At 52.0% G+C, this 14,270-nt stretch overlaps 1 protein-coding gene across 10 annotated transcripts in view; it reads left to right on the forward strand.

Annotated features, from left to right (window-relative positions):
* SSBP3 (single stranded DNA binding protein 3) overlaps nucleotides 1-14,270 on the forward strand; it is a 164,424-nt gene that overhangs the window by 39,926 nt on the left and 110,228 nt on the right. For 2 of the 10 annotated variants that reach the window (XM_080801451.1, XM_080801456.1), the window contains exon 1: nucleotides 1,635-1,771. The exons of 4 other annotated variants lie outside the window; for them this stretch is intronic. The gene's annotated coding sequence lies outside the window, so the exon portion shown is untranslated. Of the gene's footprint in view, nucleotides 1-434; nucleotides 726-1,634; nucleotides 1,772-2,483; nucleotides 2,600-14,270 lie in introns of those variants that run through there. 4 more of the 10 variants (XM_080801448.1, XM_080801453.1, XM_080801455.1 and 1 more) reach the window with 4 other exon arrangements.

Here is a 14,270-nt window from a genome sequence, read left to right on the forward strand (position 1 = left end):
GCATTTCCATGTGTTAATGCCTGCTCTGGCTCAGCCCTGAAGGCCATTGCGATTCTGACTGGAGGCCCTATTGTATGCCTGCTCTGTTTCTTTAATTTCAGCAAACCTGAATTAGACAGCAGTGTGCTAACTAACTCTGTAACTTGGGTAAGTCGTGCATCCAAGAGAGAGTAAGTGTTGGATGCCTCATCTGTATCCTTGGGGTAACAGTCCGGAGTGTCACAGGGGTTTTGAGAGAATTATGAGATAGCAGTGTCATGGCCCAGTGTGTATGGCACAAATGAAGTTAGGAGAAGGCTACCCAAGGTTGTGCCCCCAGTGTTGCAGGCTATGGGGAACGGGTGTAGTTAGTACTCTGCCTGACTGAGAGTCACATGGACAACAATGATATAAATAGCCATGAATACAAAATAAGCTATAAGTCAGCTATAAATGCCACCAGAGAGGTGTTAGCAGCAGATGGGGCTCCTGGCTCCAGTGCGGAGCAGTTAAACCACAAAGGGAACCAGGGAGGGCTTTCTGAGGGAAGTGCCCTCTGAGAAGGAAGGGTTGGGGGCCTTCATAGTACGAGCTTATGTCGCCTTGAGTTGGTGTCAGTCGGTATTCACGTCATTCTGTGTAAACGGACACGCCAGGAGCTCTGAGGCCGGAAGCATAATGTTCGTTCCAGGTGAGGGGTCTGAGGCAGACAGAGGGGAAGCAGCCCGCCCTGGGTCACAAAGCTGGTAAGTGTCCGGGCTAGGACTGGAGCTGAGGCATTCGGTATTCCATGCTCTCAGCGGCTGTGTGGCCCAGGCCGCTGGATTTCCAGGAGAATCTGGCTGGAGGAGTGGAGCAACCCAGGCCGGCAGGGCTGGGGGCGGAGGGGGAGGCAGCTGTTAGCAGAGCTGGGAATGGCAGGCTGTGCTGGCAGGGGGGAGTGGCCGTCCTGACACGGCAGGATAGGGTGATGGTAAGCAAATAAGGGAGCACCTAGAGCCACTAGCCTCCGTGGTAGTTGGGCCTCCCCCCGCTCCTGTTCCGTCCCTTGAGTGGGGGAAGCTTCTGGCCTTCCTGGCATCCACCCGATGAGTGATCACTCCCAACCTGCCCGCCCGGCTCTCTGGCTGCTCAGTGGCTCCTAGGCAAGCGTCACCCGCCTTCGTGGTCCTTCTAGCATCTCAAACAGTTGAGCCTTCTTGGTATTTCGGTCATTGCTTTTTTGAAGTTCATTGAAGAAAATCGACTTCCAGAGTTGTCTTGTACTAGCCATTACACACGCACGCACATGCACACAGTATGCATTCCTTCCTTGAAGGAGCCATGTTGGTGACACGACTGAGCATGTCCTCCCCTCTCGTACCTGTGGCTGCCAAGGCCCTTTCGACATTGTGTGTGATGCCCTTGCCCTTTGATTGCTTCACCGTGCCGCACAATGGAGCCTCTGTCAACACGCCAGCTCATTAATTTTCACTTGGTCCTATTGCTTCATCTCCATGCGCCGTTCACGTTGTCCAGTATTCTCCCTGGTGCTGGTTTGAGGGAAGCTCTGGAAAGGGCGGATGTGGATTCTGACCCTCCCCCCGTCACTTCTGTGAGGGCCTGGGTCTCTTCCATCTTGTCTCCCTCTCGGCCCTGTTGTCCACAGCTGTCTTGGGGAAAGTGCTGGGCACTCCGTTTGGGAGAGGTCTTAATTATTAGAGTGTTAAAATGAGCACAAATCTCACTAATTTGGTCTCCTCCAGGGCAGAGTTGTGTGAGAACCAAGAGAAGCTGGAATTGCGGATAACTGGTAAAAAAGACCGTTTCGGTTCAGTACTACCAAGTTCACTGTGGCAAGGAGGAGTGGCCGTCTGCCTGGGGAGGGGGAGGGCAGGATTTGTAATTAGCACATGTGCTTTGGATATGTGGAAGCGGTATTTCTAAAATCTTTTTCTTTTAAAATTTTATTTATTTATTTGACAGAGAGAGAGATCACCAGAAGGCGGGGGGCGGGGGGGAAGCAGGCTCCCCGCCGAACAGAGAGCCCGATGTCGGGGCTTGATCCCAGGACCCTGAGATCATTACCTGAGCTGAAGGCAGAGGCTTAACCCACTGAGCCACCCAGGTGCCCCTTTTTCCCTTCTTTTTTTTTTTTTTTTTAAAGATTTTATTTATTATTTGACAGAGAGAGAGGCAGAGAGGCAGGCAGGCAGGCAGAGAGAAGTGGGGGGAAACAGTGGAAGGGGTATTTCTAAAGGGCTCAAAACAGTCTGTCCTTTTGAGTATGAATTTGCTTAGACCATCCCATGTCCTCTTCCCCTCCCCATTTTTCTACATTGCTGATGTTAACCCTGGGCTAAGTATTAATTTTTTTTTGTAGAATCTGATTTTGCTTATATTTTTTCCTGTCGCTGGTGTTTTGTTTTTTAAGATTTATTTATTTGTTAGGGAGAGAGAGAGAAAACACGTGATGGGGGGAGGGGCAGAGGGAGAGAGACAGAGAATCCCAAGCAGACCTCCCCACAGAGCTCTGGTTCCCAAGGAGGAGCCCCATGCAGGACTGGCTGTCAGGATTGTAAGTTCATGACCTGAGCCGAAACCAAGAGTCGGGTGCTCAGCCACCTCTTGAGCCATCCAGGTATGCCTGTCACTGGTGTTTTATTTTGTGTTCAGAGGATTGCTAGGTTGGAAAGCAGGAGGCACCCCTCCGTCTTTCTGGCAGTCTGACCATGGCAGGTCACTTCCTCCTCTCCATGCCTCGGTTTCTCCATCTCTAAAGTGGAGGTGCTGAACTAGCTATCCTTGTCCTGAAACCTGGCTGTTTTTACGCCCCTTGTGTTGGGCTCTGGAGTAGGTTTCAGCAAGCTTTCTCTGCGAAGGGCCCGGTAGTAAGTGTTTTAGGCTCTGTGGGTTGTGTGCTTTTGGTCGCAACCACTCAGCTCTGCCTCAGAGCCCAAACGCAGCCATACAGAATACAGAAGCGGAGGGTTGTGTCTGTGTTCCAGTAAAACTTTGTTAACAAATAGCGGTTTGGGGCCGCCTTTGGCTTGTGGACCTTAGTTTGCTAGTCCCAGCTCTAGAGTGTTCTCTTGGGATTTTGTAATGTTTTCTTGTGCACGAGACTGGTCTGTAGGTAAGAATTTCTTACTTGAGTTTGAGACCAACACCTGAGCCCTCCGAAGCTTGACCTTGCCAGGAAGCTGGTCTGTCCCCAGTGTTTCCCCTCTGGTAACGGGGGAGGTGGCCTGTCCGGACTTCTCTAGAGAGCAGGAGTGCCTAGCCCTATGCAGATTGCCGTGTTCTGAAGAGTTGTAAGATAGGGTAAATCTGAGTCTGAGTAAGGAAGTTCTCCACCACAAAATAGCATACCTTTCCCCTATGTCCTTTCCCTGTGAAACACATCTACAGTGAGAGAGCAAAAAATCAAACCCTGCTTGCTTCTGTCACTGTATGGCTTTCTTGGTGTTCTATTACATTAATACAAAAAATTGGTGGTTCACAGGGTAGTTTTCAGGGACACCAGTGTTGTGCTCCCCACTCGTCTATGATGTCTTGTTTCTTTTCGAGGCTACTTCCTTGAGGGCCCAAGGAGACTGTGGTTAGTGAGGGGAAAGGAGCATAAATAAAGGTTACCCCTCTTCTTTGTAACTGTCAGTGTGGTATCAGATGGCTGATTTGGTAGCAGGGTTGTCTGTCATTTCTTTGAATTGTGTTAAGTAATACTTTTGCTCCAGATGAAGAAATGCTCATTATTTACATAATTGCTGAAGGCTGTGTGTGTGTGTGTGTGTGTGTGTGTGTGTGTGTGTGTGTCCTCCTTTTGAATGGAGGAGAAGGGAACACTTGTCCCCATTTCCCAGACTGGCAGAACAAGGCAGTATGCCATTACGAGCTTTGCCCTTCTGGATTGAAAATCGCACATGGCTGCGACAGGCAAACGTCTTTATCATTTTCCTGTGGAAACAGAGATGTGACTCAGCAAACAGTCTCTGGGCGTTCAGGGGTGCTGCACTAGAGTGGGCTTCCGACAGGCCTACTGCCTCCCTTCCCCGGGAATGCCCTCTAGAAAGATGGCCAAGGCTGGGAGGGTTTTGCCCCCGCCCTCTCTCCCAGACTCCACACGTAAATACGAGGCTGCGTGAAGCAGCTCTTTGAGGCTGAGACTGGTCACTCCAGCCCACCACCCCCATCCCATCAGATGAGTACTCCAAGGACGAGCACACGGCTCTTCAAAATGCAAGTCTCTGCTATTATCTGGGGGGAGAGAAAGAGGGAAAAAAAAATTCACCACTAAAAGCAGAACTAATCCCCAGGGCAGCCTAGCATGTGGCTGAGATACTCTGGCAAATGTTTGGACAGCTTAAGAAGATAAACTAGGACTTAAATAAATAAAACCAACTACCTGGTCTATGAACAAAGTTAGATTTGGGGGCCTGCTATTTCCTGAAGCTTTCAAGGCCAGGAGCATAGCGGGTGGGAAATGGACCATTGGGCGTTCCTTCCTGGTGGAATAAGCTTCCTTCTCCAGATTGTGGGAGCCTGGGCCCATGGAGGGCCCGCCTGGGGGAGCCTGGGGTGGGGTGCAGGTTTCAACCTGATGGAGCCCTCACTTATCCAGTGGACTGCCACCTACCTGCCCCACCCCTCAACCCCAGGGGGGCCTCCGCTCCACTCAGCAGCTAAGTCAGTCTGTCCACGAGCGAGCCCTGGTGGCCCCCACTCTTTGCCACACCTGTTTTTGGGGATGAGAGGACTATCAGTGGAGAGTCTGCTCTGTGGACTAGCACCACTCAGTGGGCGTGAGGAAGTTTTTTTTTTGTTTTTTTTTTTTTTTTTTAAAGTAATCTCTATACCCACTGTGCGGCTTGAACTCACAACCCTGAGATCATGCACCGTACACTCTGCTGACTGAGCCAGCCAGGTGCCCCGAGGAGGTTTGTTCTTCACTGAGCACATGTGGGTGTTTGGGATGGTCCAGGGAGGACCAGTGTTGGAAGTGAACACCCAGCAGGCTCTTGGGGGAGCTCCTGGTCCAGAGTGAGGAAATGAATGACCCGGGAGAAAAGGGAGGGATTTTTCAGGGATTTTTCCTTGCGAGGATATTTGTGTAGACGTGTTGATTTGTGGTCTCCCCTGCTTGTCCTAACCATGGAGGCAAATACCTCAATAAAGATAATCAAATAAGGTGCCAGACTGGGAGTGAAGAGATGTGAATTCTAAATCTTGCCTTAAGCCACCCCAGAAACCTTTGCCAGGCCTCATACCCCTCTTTCCTGAGCTGTTTTAATTATGCCCCCTCAGTCTCTTTCCAAGAGAACTTCTGGTTGCACACTCATTTAGTGAGGCAGGGAGAGGTGAAGTGGGGGCCGGCGGGGGAGGGCTGGCACTGCCTCCCAGCCAGGGAGAGTTAAAATGAGGCCTTTTACCTTTTAATGATAACGTGCATTGCCCGACTGTGTCATAGTGGTGTGGAGGGCTTGAATGTGTCCGGTGTGTCCAGTAAGGTCACTTGTCTTGATTTGGGCTGTCACTTCTGCAGCTCATAGATGCTGTGCTGATATATACCGCTGATTAGGGCCTTGCTCGTCTTGCTGGGGGCTGTGGGGTGGGGAGGAGGTTCTGCACACTCCTTACGTCCTCCCCGAGGCCGGGGAGGGCTAGCTCTCTTGGGGGCAGCATTTCTCCGCTTGGTGCCCGCCAGCCATCAGCGAGAGGTGAATTGCAGCTTCTGAGGGACTCTTGTCTTTTTATTAGGGGTGGTCAGTTGTCTCAACTGTTTGCCCTTCTCTTCTTCAAACCTCAGTTCATTCTTCTGAGAAAGGAGCAAAAAGCTCAAGATGAGCTATGTAAGATAGACACTGACATCTTTCTAGTTAGGACAGGCCAAGTTACAGATCGTGAATCTTCGAGTAGCGTTATTTTGTGAACTGGTCTTGGTTATACTTTGTCCCAGATTGGCAGCCTCCCGTTGAGGGCAGAAGTGATTGGAAGGCGTAGAGCTGGAAGTGGCATGGGTCCCTCTGTGAGTGAGGGTCTGTGAACTCCCTCTGTACTAACCCTAATCCTTGCACGAGGGGCTTTGATGTGCATTAGCCTGTAATCCAGGCTGCAGCCTGAAGAGGCAGCTAGGCGTGGCCTCCCATTTTGCAGATGAGGAAGTTGAGGCGCTAGGAGGTTCAGTGACATCCCCTAAGTCCTGTGTCTTGAACCGAGCTGGGATTTAAACTGAAACATTTGGGCTCTAAAGCCTGTGTTCTTTCTATGGCACCACACTGCCTCCTAGCTTCCTCCCTCGTGGAAGCTCCTGGGCAGGACCCAGGCAGGCGTCTGATCAAAGCCATCTGTAGGCCAGCTCCCCTGGGTCACAGACTTTGGAACACATTAGAACTGGCTGGGGACTCCCTGAGCCCTTTGGCATTAGCATTTTTTTTTTTTTAAAGATTTTATTTATTTATTTGTCAGAGAGAGAGAGAGAGTGAGCACAGGCAGACAGAGTGGCAGAGGGAGAAGCAGGCTCCCTGCAGAGCAAGGAGCCCGATGTGGGACTCGATCCCAGGACGCTGGGATCATGACCTGAGCTGAAGGCAGCCGCTTAACCAACTGAGCCACCCAGGCGTCCCTGGCATTAGCATTTTATAGTTGAGAAAAGATGGCCTGTAGAGAGAAGTGACTTGCCAAGACGGTGCAGTGACGGTGTTTGCTGATGCTTTTTAGATGTTTGTCGAGTATGCACTGCGTACCAGCGTTCTGTCCCGTGATTGAGGGTAAAGCAGCGAACGAAACAGACAAAATTGTTACCCTCGTGGAGCTCAAATGAAGGGTTCCATATTCCCCTGCCATAACTCCTTACCCTAAGGATCTAGACAGCTCCTTTATCCCACCATAGATTTGGAGAATGCAAAAATAATTTTTGTGTAATATTTTGAGCCCGAACACAAGGAGAGAGGTGAATCAGCGGGAGGAAAGAAGTTATGTAATCGACTCCAAAACTAAAGGAGAAGATACTTGGTTTGCAGATTTGTTTTCAATACCCATTCTTCCTATAAGTATTTCTCGAGCACCTGTTAGGTGCTGGGCACTGTTCTCCATCCTGAGCATTCAGCAGGTGAACAAAGCTCTGAAGGAAGGACTAGCGATTACAGTACGCTTGGTTCTTGCTGAGACCTGGCAGGTGCCGGACGTCGAGCTCTGACTCCTCCGTGGGTGATTGCCCATCTGTGATCTGAACATTGTCCCCGTGTAGGTGGTGAGTGTTGACTGCTCTCTGCGGCTCACCGTCTGCCCTCAGCGTGCCAGGTTGGGTGATGCTGGGGTGCCCGCTGCCAGTGTGGCGGCTCACCCCCCGCCCCCAATGATGAATGCCAGCCTGCCTCATTCCTGCTCTCGAGTCTGTGCTCTGCAGAGGCACCCTAAGCATTTGCGTGTTTGCATCATGGAACTTTCTTACTTATCCCGTGTCCCAGTCACCACCTGCAGCTTTTGCCAGAAAAACAATGACCTCTGCAGCCCAGAAGAATTTGACAAGGATGTCTAGGGAAACTTTCTGCTGATAAAAAGCCCTCTGCAGGTTAGTGAGGGGCAGGAAGAACATTTTCACATCCCTGAGGAGTCCTACGCTTTTTTTTTTTAAAGTCTATTTTAAAATACGAAAGACCCGACGGCTCCCCTTTGCATTTCCCTCCCATCAGCATTTTATCAATTGATAAAGTCCCTTCTGAAGGGGAGATCTTCCCCAGCCCAAGTTTTCTCTCCAGCATCTGCTTCACCATCCGTGATGGGGAACTCACTACCTATGGGGCGGCACATTTCAGTTTTAGGCAATTAGAATTAGTTTGACTCCTTCTTCCTTATGTTTTTTTTTGGGGGGGGGGGTAAGTTAATTATAGCAACTCATTCATGTTCTCTGTTCTTCCCATAAAATTCCTCCGCCTCCACCAGTGGGTTTCCATTTAAAATAGCTCCTGTTCTGTTTTGGAAGGCATCTCGCCTGGCTTCTGGTTTGCCAATGTTCTTCTGAAACGGTGGCTTCCCAGACTGACCTCCAGCCCCACTCTTTGGCCTGGCACCCTCAAAGTGTCTGGAGCTGGCGAGAGGGAGAAGGGTGGCGGGGCGAAGACGCTCTGGAGTCAGGAGCTGGCCGTGATCGGCTTTGCTCTGTGGTAGGTATTAAGTACGTTCCCAGGCCTGTTTCCTGCTTCCAAATGCCAACATCCCTGCCTCTTATGTGAGGTTTAGCTTAATCCCCAACCTTACCTAAATGTTACTTCTATTATTATTCAGAGCCGTGGGTAGAATTTCCCTGTGTTGTTGAAAGTGTGGGTGGGGACGCAGCAGCCGGACGCCCACTCTGCCTGGGATCCTCTTTGCTGGGTCCTTTGTTCTGAAGCCCTGTCCAGCCAGGATGGTGCTGTTCCCCTAATGTTGCTTATTAGGATGTCTTCAGAGATGAGATGGGACGGCTTCCTCAGTTTACAGCAGGGGATACTGTGGCCCAGAGGGTAGAAGTCGGCTTGTCCCCATTCTCCTGTCCCATGGCCAGTGAAGTTGGCCTTTGTGGCTGGAAGCCAGGCTGCTTGTCTCTTTTACCTGGTCAGAGCTGCAGCCCCTATAAAAGGGTCTTTAGTTTAATCGTTGTGGAATTGTCTAGGGGGTTTCTGGCTGGTTAGCTTTGGCCGACAGGTATTGGGGTTTACGCAGAAACCCTGAGGCTCTGTCCTTGTCTTCCTCTCTGTCCAGCTGAACTGCGCGCGCTGGCCAAGCCTTGGGGGCACACCCAGTGAGAGTCCCAGAGTGCAGTGTATCCTTCAGGTCCCAAGGGCCTGCTGAGCAAAGGCAGGGGTGGAGAGCTGGCAGAGTATGGAGTTGGCTGCCAGGTGAGAGGTGCTCCTTGAGGGCAGACAGGTGTGTCAGTCTTCATGTTTGTCCGCCTGGCGCCTGGCACATAGTAAGTGCTCAATATGGATTTGTTGAAAGGATTGGGATAAATGAGAGCAAACAATGGATGAAGCTTGGCCTTAGCCTGCCCAGCTGGTGGGCTGAAATGGAAAAAGCCAGTTACTTTTTATCTCCCAAATGTTCTTGGAGCTCCTGCCTCATCCTGGACACCTTAAGAGGGATGTAAAGGTGTGGTCACAGCCCAGCCCCTGAGTAGGTTAGGGAAGGAGACCCTACTGTAAGGATACCCCATGTCTCGATGGTATGGGAAGTATTCTGTAAACACTGATTGCCTGTCTGCCTTGGCCTTGAAGTGTCCCTCCCCAGCTGTTCCTGAAAGCGTCCCTCTGGATATCCCAGTGGCCAGGGTGTGCAGCCAATGATAAAACTCTAGCCAAAGCTCGGCTCTTCCTCTTCCTGGGGATGGGGACCTGCCCTTAGCCACCACTCACCCCACGGCCTCTCCTCAGCTCCTGTTGAACTTGACTGACTGACCACTCTCCGTGCAGAGGGCCTGGGTGACAGTGAACACGCTCATAAAAATCATCACTCCTCTCTGGGTGCAGTGCCCTTTGTGGCATGTCTTGTTAATCACTTGGCAAAGAGAACATGAGGACTTCAAGTCACTTGCCTGGATTTCTTCCCAGGTGTCCCCCTGCATGGGTGAGAGAGGTGGAGGTGGCCACGCTGGCTGGACAGTGGTTGAGGGTGGTTAGGTGACAGAGGTGGGCGGGGTTGAATTTTTTCCTTTTTCTCTGCTAATAGTGTCAGGACACTGGCAAGTCATCCCCTTCCTGCGCTCCAGAAAACCCTGTTGAAGTACTGCGCACCCCCTTGTTGCATATCCTGCCCCCTACCTGGCTTTCTTTTTTTTAAAAAATACTCTATTTATTTGAGAGGACCAGCCCGTGGGAGCGTGCAGGGCCAGGGCAGAGGCAGAGGGAGAGGGAATCCCAGGCAGACTCTGCGTCCAGCGTGGAGCCCAACGTGAGGCTTGACCTCAGGATCCTGAGATCATGACCTGAGCTGGAATCAAAGAGGCAGATAGATGCTCAACAAGATTAAGCCACCCAGGCATTCCCCACCACCTGACTTTCTAAGTAAATCCACAGCCTTCTATCAGGAATGGGGCTATGGTGTGTGTGACGCACTGTGGCCTGGTTTGTCCCATGCCTGCTGATGTAGATATGAGGGTGGGGTGGGGGGTGTGCTAGGCTCTCTGGGGACACATGGCAGCTCCTCTACCCACTGCTGCTGCCCAGCCTGTCCTTTGGGTCCCTCCCAGGGTGCCTGCTTCCTTTCCTCCCCTCCCTCCTGCCTTGGCTTTGTCTTTGCTCTCATGGGGAATTGGCCCCACTCTCCTTGCTTCCTTCCTTCCGGAGACCCTCTCTGGTCCTCTGGGGAAACCACACCGGCCCCCCGCTGGTAGGTTCATGGGTCAGGAGCCTCTGCTCCACTGACGGGCCCTGGCCCCTTTCTCCTTGAAGTCTGCTCGCCATGGACGGTGTGTGAGGTAACGGGGCTTCACCCCAGTGCTGAAGCCTGTATGGCGTTTTTCTGCCCCTTTGTGGTTTTATTAAGTTTCTGCTGTCAAATCTGAGAGGCTGAGGGAAGTCCTTTGAAAGATTTATTCCCCACAGACCCCATGAACTCTGGACCCCGTGAACTCTGGTCGTTGAATGCAAAGAGGGTTTAGTGGGTGGGGGTGGGTGGGAGGCTTTGCCTCTGAAAGGAGAGGGGCAACATCCCTGTCCCTGCTGGTGCATCTCCCATTTGTTGGAGATGCAGGGGATCAGGGAGGGACAGACTGGCCCCCTGAGCCCTAGCACCTTGGAGCCTGCACGCAGTTTCCAGGAACTGTGTGTGTGTGTGTGTGTGTGTGTGTGTGTGTGTGTGTGTGTGTGTGTGTAGGGGGCGGTGGGGGGGTGGGGGGGCTGCGGGGAGGTGGGAGCTTGTTTGGCAGCAGGCGCCTATCAGACAACTGGAAAGTGCCAGTGCTTTGCCTGGCCATCTGTCCCCCTCCGCCTGGCTCCTGTCCGCCTTCTGCTTACCACAGAAGGGCCCAGCAATAGTCTGCAGCGCAAGGGCATGGAGCCTGGCCGGGAGGGGCAGGCACGGTCCCATCTTGCCTTTGTTTACTCCCGGCTCCTCCCTGGCTCCCGCACCCTGTGCATGAGTTGCCAGGTGCCCCGAAAGTTTGCTGCCGCCTGTCGCAGTGGCCTGTCGCCGTGGTCCTGTCGAGGTGGTTTTGTGGCTTGGCAGCAGAGGCAAAGGAGGGTGGATGTGTGCTGCCTTTCTTTTCTCCCGTTTTCTGTTTGCTTCGGTGGAACCTCCCCCTTTCCCCTTTCCCCCTGCCCACTGTTTTCCTCTAGCCTTGGTTTAATGTGTGAGAGCACAGCCAGAGCCGGCCAACTCTCCAGGGTTTGGGCTCGCGGGCACACCACCCTCCTGGAGCTCGGGAAAGGGTTAAATATTATGGGGAAGTTCAGCCGGCACTTGCAAGATATGGTTGCCGTAGCAACAGGCCTTCTAATCTGGTAGGTGACCTGAGAGACTGGAGAAGATGTAGGGGTTGGTTTGGCATTTCATTATTTCATGAGGCTGCCTCTCCAGCTGGTTTCTCTGCTGAGCTTAAAGCTTGCTGTTCCTGCCACTAGAGTTACTGGCACATTCCGAAACAACAGTGTTGATGGCACTAGCAGTGCGTTAATGGGGGTCTGGCCAGGCAGGGTGGGCGGAGGAGAGGGAGCTGGGTTCCAGGAGCCTGAATGTGGGGCTTGTCCCCTCGAACAAAGAGGGGGGTGTGGATAGAAGGCTGTGCACTGGGGTTCGCTTTCCTGCATACAATAGCTGCCGTCTTGGAACACCACTGTGTCAAACGAATTCTAGTGCCTTGAGAGGGACTGGCTTTGTAGAAGGATTTTCAGGAAACTTCTTTAGTTGGATGAGAATCCTTAGATTTGTGGGGGGGGGCGCTCCTTAAGGTGGGGGAAGGACCCCCCCCCCCCCACTGCAGTGTCAACACTGGGCTCTCTCCTCTTAAATTTCCCTCCAGGTGGATGTGGTCCAGAAATTCCATTCAATTCTGCACATCAGTTGCCTGTGTCCTGTGCTCCCAGCCCTGTGCCCGGAGCAGAGAGATGTGGGACCAAATGCTTAGTTTCATTCATTCGCTCAGCAGATGTTGGTTGGGTGTTGCCTGAGTCAGGATCCACAGAGTGGGGGGAGGTCACACCACTCTCATGGCCAGAGAGGCTCCCCGGTCTACAAGGGGCCTTCCTTTTAGAGTGACCTTGAACTGGGGGCACCTTTCTCGGAGGGGTCTGCTCTGTTTCTCCTCTTTTCCCCTTGGCTGTGATTGCCCAGAAACCCGAGGGCCTGATAATTGGCATGAGTAGAGGCTGTGCTCCTCTGAACGCTGTGTCCTATGTGGAGTTCTGTGTTAGCCTGGGCCCCGGGTTCAAAGGGATTTCTAGTTGTTTGGCTTCCTGAGTTTCTTGCTTTTCTGAATTTCTTCCCTCTAGAGAGGTTGAGTGTGCCTGGAATCTGTGAGGGAATTTTACATGCCTTCCTCCCTCTCCCTGTTGAGAGAGTGAGCTCTGTGCAGAGAGGTCTGTGTGTTTAAGGCCCGGCAGACAGCTTTGGAGGCTCTCTGTTCCCATTTTCATAGATGCAGAAGCTGAGGACCAGAGGCCATGGCGTATCCACTCCTGGGCCTTCTGGATCCCAGACAAGCATTTGCCCCACTGGACCAGGTCCTGGTTGGGCTGTCCATCTACCGTGTGTATGGCAGATATGTGAGAAGGTCGGGCTAGAATGTGGGTCTTGATGGGTGGGAACAGGGCAGGAGGTCAAGGGACGTGCCCCCTCCTAAGATCAGGAGAGTCCATAGACAGTATGGTGCATTGGCTGCAGGCTTTGGCTTTCTGGTTCAGAGGATTGGCTTGGGGCAGTGGGATGGGAGGCTCACCCATTGCTGGCTAGCATGACTCCGTGTTGGGACGTGGGAGTATTCTTGGGAGGGCACGTGATGTACCCCCTGTAGCCGAGGGCCTGCAGCCAGCTTGGGTTCTGGTCCTCGTGTGCTTTGGCTGGTAGGTCCCATCTGCATCACAGTCTCCCGCCTGTAAAACTCTGGCATTGACCTCGTCATCCTCTGTCTCTCTCCCATTGCTCAGTCCAGGTCTAGGGATGGAAGCAGCATCTCTGCAAAGTCTCTCTGTACTTTTAGGCCTCAGACTGGCTTTTCAGTCACTGTAGGAGGTGGCTTTAGGGTTTTGCCTAGTTTTTAAATATTTGGGGTGTGATTTTTGTCCATTTCAGTGCATTTTAATGCATTTCTCAAGCTTTTGTTTTTGGGCTGTACTGTAGCGTTGAAGACTGGGGGGTCAGGCCACATCTTGGGGGCAGCCTCAGGACCCTGCCCACTTTTGTCTGACTTTCATGGAATCTGGAGACGTTAGTCCGAATTGGGTCCTGATTCTGCGTGTGGTTCACTTCAGTACACTAAGCTCTAATATTCCTGTGGGGAGAGAGCTTCTCAGCTTCAGCAGGGAGGTGGGGGGGGGGTAGCAGTTACACAGGGCCTTTAACATCTCAGAACAGCTAAAGGAAAAGATCCTTAGCGTTGAAGCTGTTGGGGTTGGGCTATGTGTACGTGTAGGGGTGTGTGTGTGTGTGTGTGTATAAGTGGGTAAGTCACTGTGTAGAGTAGGGCATGTGGGTTGAGGTGAAGATTTTTGGGATCTCGGGGATATAAAAGTAGAGGTGATTTTGCTCTTTCCCACCTTGGCTGAGATTTTGGTCCAAAGTTCTTTCTCTCACAATGGGCCTGATTTCCACGGAAGGAATAGATGTGCTGTGTTCTAATTAGAGAGCTGAGGCTTCATTGGACGCAAAATAAGTAAGACAGACTGTATTCGCTCCAGAGCTGGCCGAAGCCCTCGAGAGGCCTGGCCTCCCCACAGCAGGGGTGTGTGGAGAGCCTTAGCGGTTTCCTCACAGATGAGGAAACTGAGGGCCACATAGGGAATGGAATGACCGCCTGAGGACACATGACCATCAGGGCCAGCTCTTCCCTCTTATCCACTGCCCCCCAGTCTCTCCCACAGTTCTCGGGTTTGCCATCCAGGGGACGCACCTCAGAGTCTGCTTACGTTCTATAGGATTGGGTAGTTTTATGTTTGTTATGGGGGGGTTCTTAGTTGAGCCTCACAGATCCTATGGAGGTTCTGCTATCATTAACCATCCTCTGCTTTAGAGTAGGGAAAAATGGCGAAGAATTTACCCCCATATTGACATTTTAAAGCAGCTGATTGAGATGATGGGGAGGTTTCCTCAAGTTTTGCCTCGTCTGTGTATTTCTGTTAACAGTA

This window comes from Martes martes (assembly GCF_963455335.1).
Source record: "Martes martes genome assembly, chromosome: 4".
NCBI lineage: Eukaryota > Metazoa > Chordata > Mammalia > Carnivora > Mustelidae > Martes > Martes martes.